This window comes from Cupressus sempervirens, chromosome 4 (assembly GCF_028749045.1).
Source record: "Cupressus sempervirens isolate cs-2001-9-10 chromosome 4, ASM2874904v1, whole genome shotgun sequence".
Lineage (NCBI taxonomy): Eukaryota > Viridiplantae > Streptophyta > Pinopsida > Cupressales > Cupressaceae > Cupressus > Cupressus sempervirens.
Genome location: NC_143121.1, coordinates 139,308,258 through 139,321,016, shown reverse-complemented (window position 1 = coordinate 139,321,016; position 12,759 = coordinate 139,308,258).

Sequence of the window (12,759 nt, the reverse complement as noted above, 5' to 3'; positions counted from 1 at the left end):
TCTACAGAACAATTCTTATGGTTTAAGTTTTTCAGCATCAATTTGTAATTTTAGTTAGAAATCTCTATATATATCTTTTCTTGCCAGACATGGTTGCTTAGTTTTTATGTAAATGTCTTTTCTTTTGCAACTTGGACTTGAATTCACCACCAATGCTCTTTATACTGTAGTGGGGGTGGTCATATTAGCTTTGTTTGTTTAGCTTTTGGGCTCTTCTATTCAGAAGGGGATCTTTGTTGGAGGTTTTGGAATAGTATTGTTGACTCTAGTTGGTCATAAAGTAATTAATATTACTTTATTCTTCCATTAGAAGGTGCTTCACCTTAGCTATGGTGTATTGTTCATAGTTTCTTCAAGTGTTTGATTTTGTAATGTGTGGTTTGAGTTTTAGACTTTAGTTTATACCCACTAACAACAGGACTACTTTGCTTCATTAGAATCATGAATAAGGAATGCAGAGGTAAGCTTTTCTAGGTTTTTGTTGAGAAAATGTTGATATTAAAGCAGTGGGGCTTTTGAAATAGCTGCTTGGCATTTTATGGAAATTTGTTTGGTGTAATTTAAGATTTGAAGAAAACTATTGAAATTTTTCTAGTCCTTCCTATCTATCTTTTCCACTTTCCCATTGTTGATATTATTCTGCATCAAGCTATTGTGGAAACTTTCATGTCCATGTTATCTTTTATATTTTGGACATATTGCATGCACCTTCTTCATCAAATTTTTTAATTTATTATATCTTAAGTTTTAATATTTATCGAGCTCTTTTGATTGTAGATTTTTAGCAACTATATGTCAAGCATAATGCTCCATATAAACTAGCCATTTGTTGCAAATGAGTGGATAAAAACCAAGATTGATGGGTATGAAGTTTCTGGAACTATTGAGGTTCGTAATATGTCATTACATGCTTCAATAGTACATAAAATAGTTGCATTTCTGTACAACATCTCAAAAGATGTTGAACTTGAAAAGATAGTGAACTATATGCATCTCTTTATCATGTTGATAAAGGTATAATTTGATTTCCATTTTATTCAGATTATTTTCAAACACTTATTTCTATATATATTTCTTAATTTTATGTTTTTCAGCATGTTGGTTGGTGGTCACCAACTATTGTTAGAGGAGATGACTAGGAGGCTGTGCATATTCCAAATTGCAAATTTACTGTTACTGCAGTATGGAACATTAGTCAAAAGTCACACTGGCGTATAAAGACTCATTTTGCTATCAACCATTTAGATGTGAACGAAATTCGAGTAAGTAGACTTGACTTATTTTCCTTCTAGCTTGTGTGACCATGATATGCAAAAGTGTCTTGTGATTTTCTATAATGGAGTATTTTTTTCATTATGGCATGTGGGAGAATGTGTAATTTACTAAGACACTTATGATTTTAAAGTTTGGTGTAGTTTTATTTTTCTCTAGCATTAACTGTTGAGTTTATTTTCCTTATTTCAAGATAGTTTATTTCTATTAGGCTCATAGGCAGGATTAAAAAATTGAACCTTGCAATATAAATCTAGAATGTTACTAAAATTACTTTTGTGTGCAAATCAAGTCTTTCACTTAAAGAAAACTCCCTTTATTTCTAAGAAATATATTTTGTAACTATAATTCATATTATGAATGGTTGAAAGAGTGATTTTATAAAGAGTTTGTTGCCTAATAGTGTTCATAGTAGACTCGGCTCATGTTGGCAAAGAATTCTAGTTTATGCATAATGTATACTATTACAACTCTTAATGCCGTGCATGCATATTCTTACATGTGTAATTTGATTACTTACAAACCAAGATGAATAGTAATATTCAAAAACACATTTAATTTACTATCTGACTATATAGAGATTATAATAGATATATGATCTCTGAATTAAATACCAAAGTTAAATGTGGAATGTATTTGAATGTTTAATCTTTATCTCACTTTAGTGTCTATGTACTTATATGAATGTGTGTTTGCAAGGGAAAATAAACTAGTTACATAAATATCTATGCTATTTAGGTAAATAGAGTGTTTATTAAATAAATGCCTTAATTAAATAAACAAGGAATATATCATTCACAATTGTAGATTTTTAGGGCTTGTTAAGTTTATTTCCTTAGTACATTCAAATAGAAAGTTTACCTATGGGAGTGCAAACTGAAACTAAATTTGTTATGTTGATTTGAATTTTGAACTGTACTTGAGGTTGTTAGATGATTTTCTTAGATCCTTTGAACTGAGTTAACTTTGCTTTGGTTCATCTATATAAGTGGATAACTGACCTTCACAATTGTGGAACTTTATTTGATGTATGCATATGAATTGTAGGTAACAAAAATGATTTGGGAGAATTTTAACTACTGGAATTGCTCACCTCTATCTTTTTAAATTTGAATTTTGTATGGAAATTTCAGTGTTTACAATCACTTTTGGAGCATGTAATAAATCATGAGGGTTACATTCTTAGTCAGCCACCTTAATTGGATTGATTATTTGTCTTTGGAATAATGGTTGAAGACAAGCAACAAGCTTGCAATGGCTGATGTCATGGTGTATTAATGTTCTATGATAAATATTCTTCAAATACTCTAATGTTTTCTAGGTTAATCCTCTTTCTAGCATGATTTTAAATGAATGAATGTCTTTTAAAAAATACTTCGAGTTTGATCAATTATTCTTGATACAAGTTGGTGTCGAGTTTCCTTTCTATTATTTTGCAGATCTATTGCTATTTATTTAATGTGCGATTGTGGAGAACTTTTCAGATTATTTACTTTTGTGTTTCTGAGCTTTTCTTACAAGTAAGAAAATTTACTTGATTAAAAAATTCACAATGTCTTTTAGACTCGTGTGGAGCAGATGTTACACATCCACACCCTAGAGAAGATTCTAGTCCATCAATAGTGATAGTAGGTTTTCAATATAGATCATTGTTTTCTACTGTTCTATTTCACACAATTCATATGAAAAATGCTTATCTTAATATTTTGGGTTTGGTGCAAATGTCAGGTGGTTGCATCTCAAGACTGGCCTGAAGTCACAAAGTATGCAAGCCTAGTTTGTGCTTAGGTGCACCGGCAAGAGCTCATTCAAGATTTGTATAAAGTCTAGCAAGATCCAGTACGAGGCACTATTACTAGAGGAATGATAAAGTAGGTATCTCTGGAAGTAGTACATGGTCAATGCTCAAGTATAACTCAAACCATTCCATTCTCATAGATTTTACTCTTGGGCTTAAAAGTACTATTTTGTCATTTTAAGTAATGGATAGATGTGAAATTGTTAAGCTTTGACTACAAATGAAATCAAAGATTGTTTGGTAATCTATTTAATGGTAATGGTTGCCTATCAATATTCCCATAGGCCCTATAAAGAATATGCCAATTGCCTACAGTCATACACACAGATCTAGAATTGGATGAAAAAATGTAAAAGTAGTACCCTTACTATAGGGAGAACAAAAATTGAAAATAGACTTTGATCCAATGACAGGTGGTTTGCAAACCACTTGTCAAGATGGATTGATTATTCATGTGATAAATGTTCCCCAGTTCTTCAGAGTGCCTTTGTGGAAATTATCATTTCATGCTAGTTCTATTGTAGTCATCTGCTCAACTTGTGTTCCCAACCACTCCATATCTTCCATCTCCTTGTCTATGTGTGCCCGAATTCTATGCTATTAAGCTTGAAAGCATTTTGAATAGAGGCAAGTTGATTTCATCGTTTGTTGACAAATCCTCTAAGATCATCAATGAAAAGTGATAGTGGCATCCTAACAAGGCATGATGTTGCCCTTTCTCCTTCTGTCTAGCTATTTTATCAATACCAATAGTCCTATATATAGATTGAGAATTGGTTGATAACACATAATAGCCATAATACAAAGATAAACAAAAGACAAATTAAAATCAACAAAGAGTGGGTGGTAAGCCACTATTCAGTAAGGATTGGTCACGCATGCCCTGGATGTAGCCCAAAAATTCTAGTTGTCTTTATGGAGATTATCGTCACTTGTCTTTAAAGTTTATGAAGCCAAATCCTTCATTTAGGGAGCCTTGAAGATACAAGATGATGAATGTCCCACATTCTCTTTGGTATTTTTTAGTTAGCAGGTCAATTTTACAATTTAGATATTGTGGATTGCAAAAAATAGATTTCATTCTTTTAGTATTTGTGTCCATTGATGGAAATTCAACAATTAAATTCTTTAATGTAAAAGAGACATTTTTCTTTCACTTGAACTATGTGATGTAGATTCAAAAATGTTTTGTTGGCTAGAAACCATTTAATCAATTGGATATAACTAGATGAGTTGTTTTAGCACCTAAATGTTTTGAGGGAATAGTAGATTTTCATTTCTCGCTTTCAATGTAATGGTGAATGGGCATTAAATATCTGTTTGACATGAGGTTTTTGACATTGTGGCTTAGCTTTAATGGAATTGATCACTGCATTTAATAAAAATTGATATCAACTTTTCAAGGACAAGTCTTGATAATTCTGCATGAAGTAAACAATATTTGAATTGCCAGAGTTAAACTTTGATATAGAATTTGTTGCTTATTACCTGCATTGGTTATGTTGAAACACCAAAAGAAGTTCTTGAGCCAAGCCTCATTAATGTGCAGGTGGAAATTTAGGATCTTGGTGGATTGTTCAAAATGCTGATCCTAATGGTATCTATAGACCATTCAATTGAACTATGTATTTATTGTAGCCTTCCTCCAGGAGGAGGATTCAATTGAACTATTCATCTAGGATTCCACATTTTGCATGCATGTGTACTAGGGTAGTTGCAAATTAAACAAATACATTCTCTCGATATATCTATTTTTTGCATATCCAGCAACCATGGCTTTTGATGACTACATTACATTTAGGCATCCTGTCAAACAGTTCACATGACTTATCTATGCTTGCATTTTGCAAGCATGTCTCCCAAGGAAAATGCTACTACTTCATCTACCCTGTCTAACAAAATCCTTTATGCTTTGATGGATGCCTATAGCTAATCCTAAAGTTCTCATTCAACAGTTATGAGATGATCAATCAAGGGGAAACAATTGAGAGCTTAGAGTGACACAATTTTTAGATCATATGAAATGAAATGGGCATGCAAGTAGAAAGAAACTAGAAAGACATTTTGTATAGATGAAGGCATGAAATGGATGGTTTTGGAGCACTCAGCACAAACACTCAACATTCAGTACATTTCATCATTCGAGATCAAATGGGTGTGTGGGATTATATGCATAATGAATCATAAAGTAAGGAATTGAACCCTCCTTGAGGGTCACACTTGTTGAGTCCACTTCAACAATGGCCCTTCTTATGAAATTGCTGTCTAAAACCTTTCTAATGAGATAATGTGTTATGAGCTATTCATTAGTGGGATGGAATGTGAATCCATGAGGTAGTTGTGCATCACCCATATCATGACTGTAACTAAAGTTAAGAGCCTCTATTATTTAATTCTCTTCCCTATCACCCATATTCATTTCCTTTGCTATGGAAAATAGGAAAGAGAGTTCTATAATACAAGGTATAACAATGATTGGTTTGGTTGACATGATAGAGGAAAGAGGTTAAAACTCAGTATGACAATTATTCTACAAGGAATAGTTGAGAGATCAGTTGGACAGTGAAGTTCAATGGTCTTGCCCCAAAAGTTGTTTGGACAGTGGGTCCTTCTACCTTCTACAACTCCTAATGGGGTTGGCACAACTCCTAATAGGGTTGGAATCTCCTCACAGGGATTGTTATGTACTAAATGTGTTTATAGACTCCTAATAGGGCCCATCCTCTAACAAGGATTATATATATATATATCTTTGTGGGCATCATTCCCACCAGGGTTTTCCCTCTAATCAAAGGTTTCCCTAGTTAACAAATCTGGTGTAATTGTCTATGTGCATATTTTTATGTTGTTGTTTACTTTGATTGAATGGTTTAGATTAATTAAGGTTGATAAATGTTTTAATTGGATAACTGATTCAGCCCCCCCCCCCAAGTTATCTTGATGGACTATTGTTTCTAAATAAAAAAAGTCTAACTGCATTTGTTCTAGCAACATGTGCAAATTTTTCCTCATAATCAATATCTTCTTGTTGTGAATAACCTTTACACACTAGTCTTGATTTGTTTCTCACAAACTCACCTTGTTCATCCATCTTATTTCTAAAAACCCACTTAGCTCCAATACCATTCTTATCCTTAGGTCTAGGAACCAATTCCCAAGTGTTATTCTTTTCAATTTGATACAGTTCTTCTCTCATAGCTTTAATCCTAAAATCATCTTTACTAGCTTTATTTTCACTTTTAGGTTCAACTTGAGAAATCAAACATAACTCTTCATGTACCTTATTCCTTATCATATTCCTTTATCTTTGCTTCCAATAATATGATCAACAAGGTTATTCTTTATCAAATTCTTGTTAGGTGTCATTGGTTCAACTCTGATTTCTTCTCTATGCTGAGTCCTATGTTCTTCTCTCTATTCTACTACTTGTACTTCATTCTGCAAGTAGATGTTAGTCTCATAAAAAAACTCAAAATTTTCTCTATTAGTTCTCGGGTTAGTCTCTTCATAAAAATTAAAATTAAGTATTATTTCCTGAATTCTAAACTTATCACCCTCTCTAAGATTTGTGCTCTATAGAATAGTCTTAGTTTTCTAATTTAAAAGATCTATAAGCTTTTATTTTCAATGAATAACCAAGAAATATACCTTCATCACTCCTTGAATCAAACTTACCAATATCATCATCCCTTTTAATGTAACACTTACTTCCAAAGATTCAGAAATATATAATTGATGGTGCATGTCCAAACCATAGTTCATAGGGAGTCTTACCAGTACCTTGTCTGATTTGTACTTTGTTCATAATGTAAACTACTATATTTATAGATTCTCTCCAAGATGTTTTCACCATATTATTCTCAAACATAATAGCTCTTGTTGCCTCTATTATAGATTTTTTTCTCCTCTTTGCTATACCATTTTGTTTAGGTGCCTTAGGGGCTGAAAGTTGTCTTTTAATGTCATTGACTTCACAAAAATTGTTAAATTCATTTGAAATAATCTCTCCTCATCTATTAAATCTCAAACACTTAATCTTTATTCTAGATTCATTTTCAAATCTATTCTTGAATATCTTTAACTTCTCAAATGCTTCAAATTTCTCTCTAAGAAATGTTACTCACATCATTCCAGTGAAATCATCAAAAAGAATCATGAAATACCTTTCACTATAGAAAGCTATTGTCTTTGTAGGACCACACAAATCTATGTGTACTATCTCCAACTTCGTAGATGTAGTAAAATTCTTACTTAGCAATGAAATTTTCTTTAGCTTAGCCATAACACATTCCTTACATACCATGTTAGTAGGCTTCACAATCTTAGGTAAATCTCTAACAACAAGTGTAGTACCGACCTTCACAATGCTATCAAAGTTTATATGACAAATTTTTTAATTCCTTAACCAACTATCATCCACCTTAGCAACTAAGCATGTCATCTCAGTAGAATTCAACTAAAAAACATGACCTCTTGTTCTTGTACCAATACTAAGAAACTTACCATCGTTATCCTTGATAATGCATGTCTTCTTTGTGAATCGCAACTAATATACTTTATCAACTAGCTATCCAACACTCTAACTATTCCACCATTATATTTATTGAATTTAATGAACTTTTTCATATCTACAATCATATGATGAGAACAACCACTATCTATAATCCAATCAGATTTCTTCTTTTCAACTTGTTATACTAATGCTCTTTGTAATGCCCCGCTTGGAGATCCTTGGAACAAGGATAGATAAAAGCCAATACATTTAAAAAAAAGTAATAAGCATGAATATTCGAACAACATTAACATGCAATTGATTAAAAGATCACAACCAAATGATCCATACATCTAATGATCTCCAAGCGTCATTACTTGCTGATGCGTTCAACTGTCTATGAAATTTTAAATGGTAATAGAACTTAGACTCTTCAGTCTATCAAAACCTAGAAAGGTGTGCAACCTTAAAGGGTATCTAAAACACCAAACTCACTTTTGGAAAGTAGGTGGAAGTACCCTATTTTTTTCTTGAGGAAAAACAAACCTATAGGCTCACACGAGAGAATACCTACTCGCATGAGGAAGTACCCCGCTGCTTGCGAGAGAATGTCCTCTCACATGATAGAACACAAAGAGGGGTCCAAAAAATATCGGTTAGCAAGGCAAGAGCTCACATGAGCATGTGCCTGGTCATGTGCGAAGGAACACCATCTTGCACGAGCATTCACCACACCCCACATGAGAGAATGTATTTCTCACATGAGAGAATGCATTCTTGTATGAGGGATCTCCTCTTTTATGTGAGGTTTGACAAAAACACATGAAAAAATAAAACAAAAAGTGCATAAAAGAATAATTCCTCCAAATCGAGGAGTATTGGATCCACAATATCAAGGCTCGAAGACTCGAATGAATGCAAAACAACCAAGCATGCTAGAAAGGATGAATCAACCATCTAATCTATAGCATCTAGTAACAATGCGAAAAAGCAACATCAAAAAATATATACATGAGCATAAACCAACTATCTCTATGAATTGAAATAACATAAATCACATGGAAACATACTCCAGAAGATACAAAGAACCATATGAGCATCCAACTCCAACATTGAATATGGAGGAAGGCCAACTCTGTATGTCGATCCCTAGAAGTGGTAAAGGTAGCTTCACCTGCCAAGCACATGGAACCCATAGGCCCACTCCCGTCATGTTGATGTAGATAGTGATCTGACCTCAAACACACACAAGACAATCATCCATGGCTAACACTAATGCCAAAGAGTATAGAGGAATGAAACGAGGATCATGAGACAATGTAGTATAATAGGTCCTAGTTAGACACTCTATGGGTCTATTATGTAGGGGCTATAGTGGAGAGTAGATCTCTTGGGACTCCCAAGATAAATATCATATGGAACCTCTCCCTTGGGGCTCCCTTGAGAGGTCATCACATTGTGCCCTCAAATCAAACTATATAGACTCATACCCTTGGATCAAACCATATAGGTATTTCAAATTTTATTATCTCAGTTTGTTACCCATTAATTTATTTAGTTATCACTTATTTAGAAAATTCTTCATGTTAACCTTGTCAGCAACATGACCTGGGTTATGAGAGAAGCCCCTCCACTTGTTTACCCTACATACCCATGCTCATCACACAATGAGTGACCGTAGACAATGTAGTTTCCCAACCCAACCCCAATGAACATAACTCAACTAACAAGCTGGTGTAGGGTCGTAGGAATAACTAGGGCCATCAACACACCCAACTATTCAAACACCTACATAGAGTCAACACAACAAAAATAACAAGGAAAACAAACCATTCGAGAGATAGAGGAAGAGAATGACTTCATTCATATATTCATCGAAAGTTCTTTAACATGCCCAGTTGTAAGGCTTTCTAGGTTACGACCATGTATCAACTCAATTAGAATCTTCAATCATCCAACTTCACATTCTACCTCTATTCCCTCTAAATTCTATCTACCTACAACTCAAGCCAAGACATCTTAATACATGCACAACCACAAGTTGGCCTGTTATAAATACAAAAAATTAAATTCTTGAATTAAATGCCAATGATACAAGTCAACTCATAATAGATATCTAACACTAAATTAAATAAAAAGGTCAACCTCGCTAGGGAAATGAACATAGACAAATTGACATCCACAAGATGACTTGGCAACCACATGAACTTGACATCCAAAGGATGACTCAACAACCACATGAACTTGACATCTAAAGGATGAGTTGGAAACCACACAAACTAAACATCCAGGGGATGACTCAGCAACCAAAGGACACTTGACAACAACTAAGAACTTGACATTAACCGGGAAGCTTGACATCCACTAAATACTTGACACCTATTGAGAACTCAAAAATGCAAGACATTGCAACTCGACATAAACTAGGGAAAATTGAATACATGTAGGAAAATAGTGCAACCCAGGATGCTCCTACATTAGATAACTAGGGTAGAAAGAAATGATTCTCCTGAGTCATGCAAGTGTCACAACCCAATTTGAATCCAATTAGATTGAGAAAGCCATGTAGCATCTTCACTAGGTCTATTTTTCCATTTTACCAAATACTCATAGTAGTCTTTTCCTTTTGTGGTCTTACCAACTCCCTGTTCGAGTATCTGTTCAACTTCTTCAACTTTCTTATTAGGATAATAATTTGACACTTGCACTTCATCTTTTGATTCATGATATTTGTATAAATCAGCAACATTAAATATAGAAGATATATCCATGCCATCAGGTAACTCAACTTCATATGCATTACCACTAGGATCTTACAAGATCGAAACTTCTTCATTTTTAGCTTACTGTACATTCCAATAGGAAATCTTCTTTTCTTTAAATGAACAATCACCTCATTACCAATGTCAAAAACATGTTTTCTTCTAGACTTATCAACATTCTCCTTATACTTCTGATTACTTTGTTCCAATCTTAACTTCACTTCCTTATGCAAAGACTCCATAAAATTAGCAAATTCTTCCCCCGTAGCACTTCTCTTCTCTTCACCAACAACATCCCTCAAATCTGATACTCCTCTAGGATGCATTCCTATAACAATCTCAAAAAGTTTCATTCCTATACTCCTATTCATAGAATTATTATATGCAAACTTGGCTTGTGCTAACACTACTTCCTAATTACTTGGCTTATCTCCATCTAAACATCTTAATAAGTTACCCAAGCTTCTATTCACAACCTCTATTTGTCCATCTATTTGTGGATGGAATGTAGAACTAAACCTTAATTTAGTACCCATCTTTTTCCAAAAAGTCTTCCAAAAATAACCAACAAATTTATGATCTCTGTCAGAAATAATACTTCTTGGTAATCCATGCAATCTCACAATCTCTTTTAAGAAAAGTTCAGTGACATGCTCAACATCTGATGTCTTCTTAAAAGGTATAAAATGAGCCATTTTAGAAAATCTATCCACAACAACAAATATAGAATCATACCCCTTTACTATTTTAGGCAATCCAAGAACAAAAGCCATACTAATGTCACTCCAAGGTTTCTTAGGAACAATAATAGATGTATATAAACCAGTATTTTGACTTACTCTTTTTGCCACTTGAAAAACTCCACAACTCCTTACAAATTTTTGAACATCTTTATACATTTGTGGCTAGTAATACTTCTCTTTCAACAAACTCAATGTCTTATCAATTCCAAAATGTCTAGCCAATCCACCACTATGCTTTTCCTTAATCAAATTCAACATTGTAGAACTTCTTGGAATACATAATTGAATACCTTTGAACAAAAAACCTTCTTTAATTAAATATTCATCATACTTACTTATGTGATCTATTAGATTTGGTACTTTGCACTCTCTCCATGCCTCAGAAAAACCAGGGCCAGTATCATACAACTCTTTCATTTCATCAAAACCAAAAACTTCAACCTTCATCTTAGTTAGTAAAAGACATCTTTTTCTCAATGCATCAACAACTCTATTAGTAACTCCACTCCTATTCTTGATAACAAATGTGAAACTCTGCAAGTACTCAACCCACTTCATATGTCTCTGATTCAATTTATGTTGACTTCCTAAGTACTATAAAGCTTTATGATCAGTATACAACACAAACTACTTAGGAATAAAATAATGTCTCCACTTGTTCAAGGCTTGAACAATGGCATAAAATTCTTGATCATACACAAAATACTTCCTTTTAGCATTATTTAACTTCTCACTAAAGATAGTAATAGGTTTACCTTCTTGACTCAATACAACTCTCATTGAACTACCACTAGCATCACATTCAACTTGAAATACCTTATTGAAATTAGGTATAGCTAATACAGACAACTCATCAACCTTTTGTTTCAAAGTCTCAAAACTATTATCAGCTCCATATGTCCACTTGACTTCCTTTTTATCTCCTCTCATTGTTTGGGTCATAGCATTACAAAAAAAACTAAAATTCCTTATAAACTTCCTATAAAAAATAGCCAAACCATGAAATGATCTTACCTCACCCACATTCTTAGGTGTAGGCCACTCCAAAATTGCTTTAACCTTCTTAGGATCCATTTTAAAACCATAAGCTAAAATCACAAATCCCAAATATATAATCTCTTCTTGCATACAAGAACACTTTTCCAAATTAATCATCAACTTCTCTTCTTTCAATCTCTACAATACTTGTCTAACATGCTCAAGATGTTCTTCCTTAGTCTTACTGAATATAAAAATGTGATCCAAATAAACAATCACAAACTTACCCAAGAATCTTTTTACAACTTCATTCATCAACCTCATGAAAGTATTAGGAGGATTAGTCAAACCATAAGGCATAACCAACCATTCATACAAACCATCTTTAATATTGAAAGCAATCTTCAATTCATCACCTTCTCTAATTATGATATGATGATAACCACTCTTTAAATTAAATTTGGTAAAATACTTTGCTCCACTTAAAAAATCCATTATGTCATCCATCCTTGGCATAGGGAACCTATATTTCACTGTGATCTTGTTAATAGCTTTGGAATCAGTACACATTCTCCATTCCCCATTCTTTTTAGGTGCTAATACAACATGTACAACACATGGACTCAAGCTTTCTCTAATCAAACCTTTTTGTAACAACTCATGCACTTGTATATTAAGTTCTTCATTTTCTGTAGGTGTTAATGTATGTGGTGC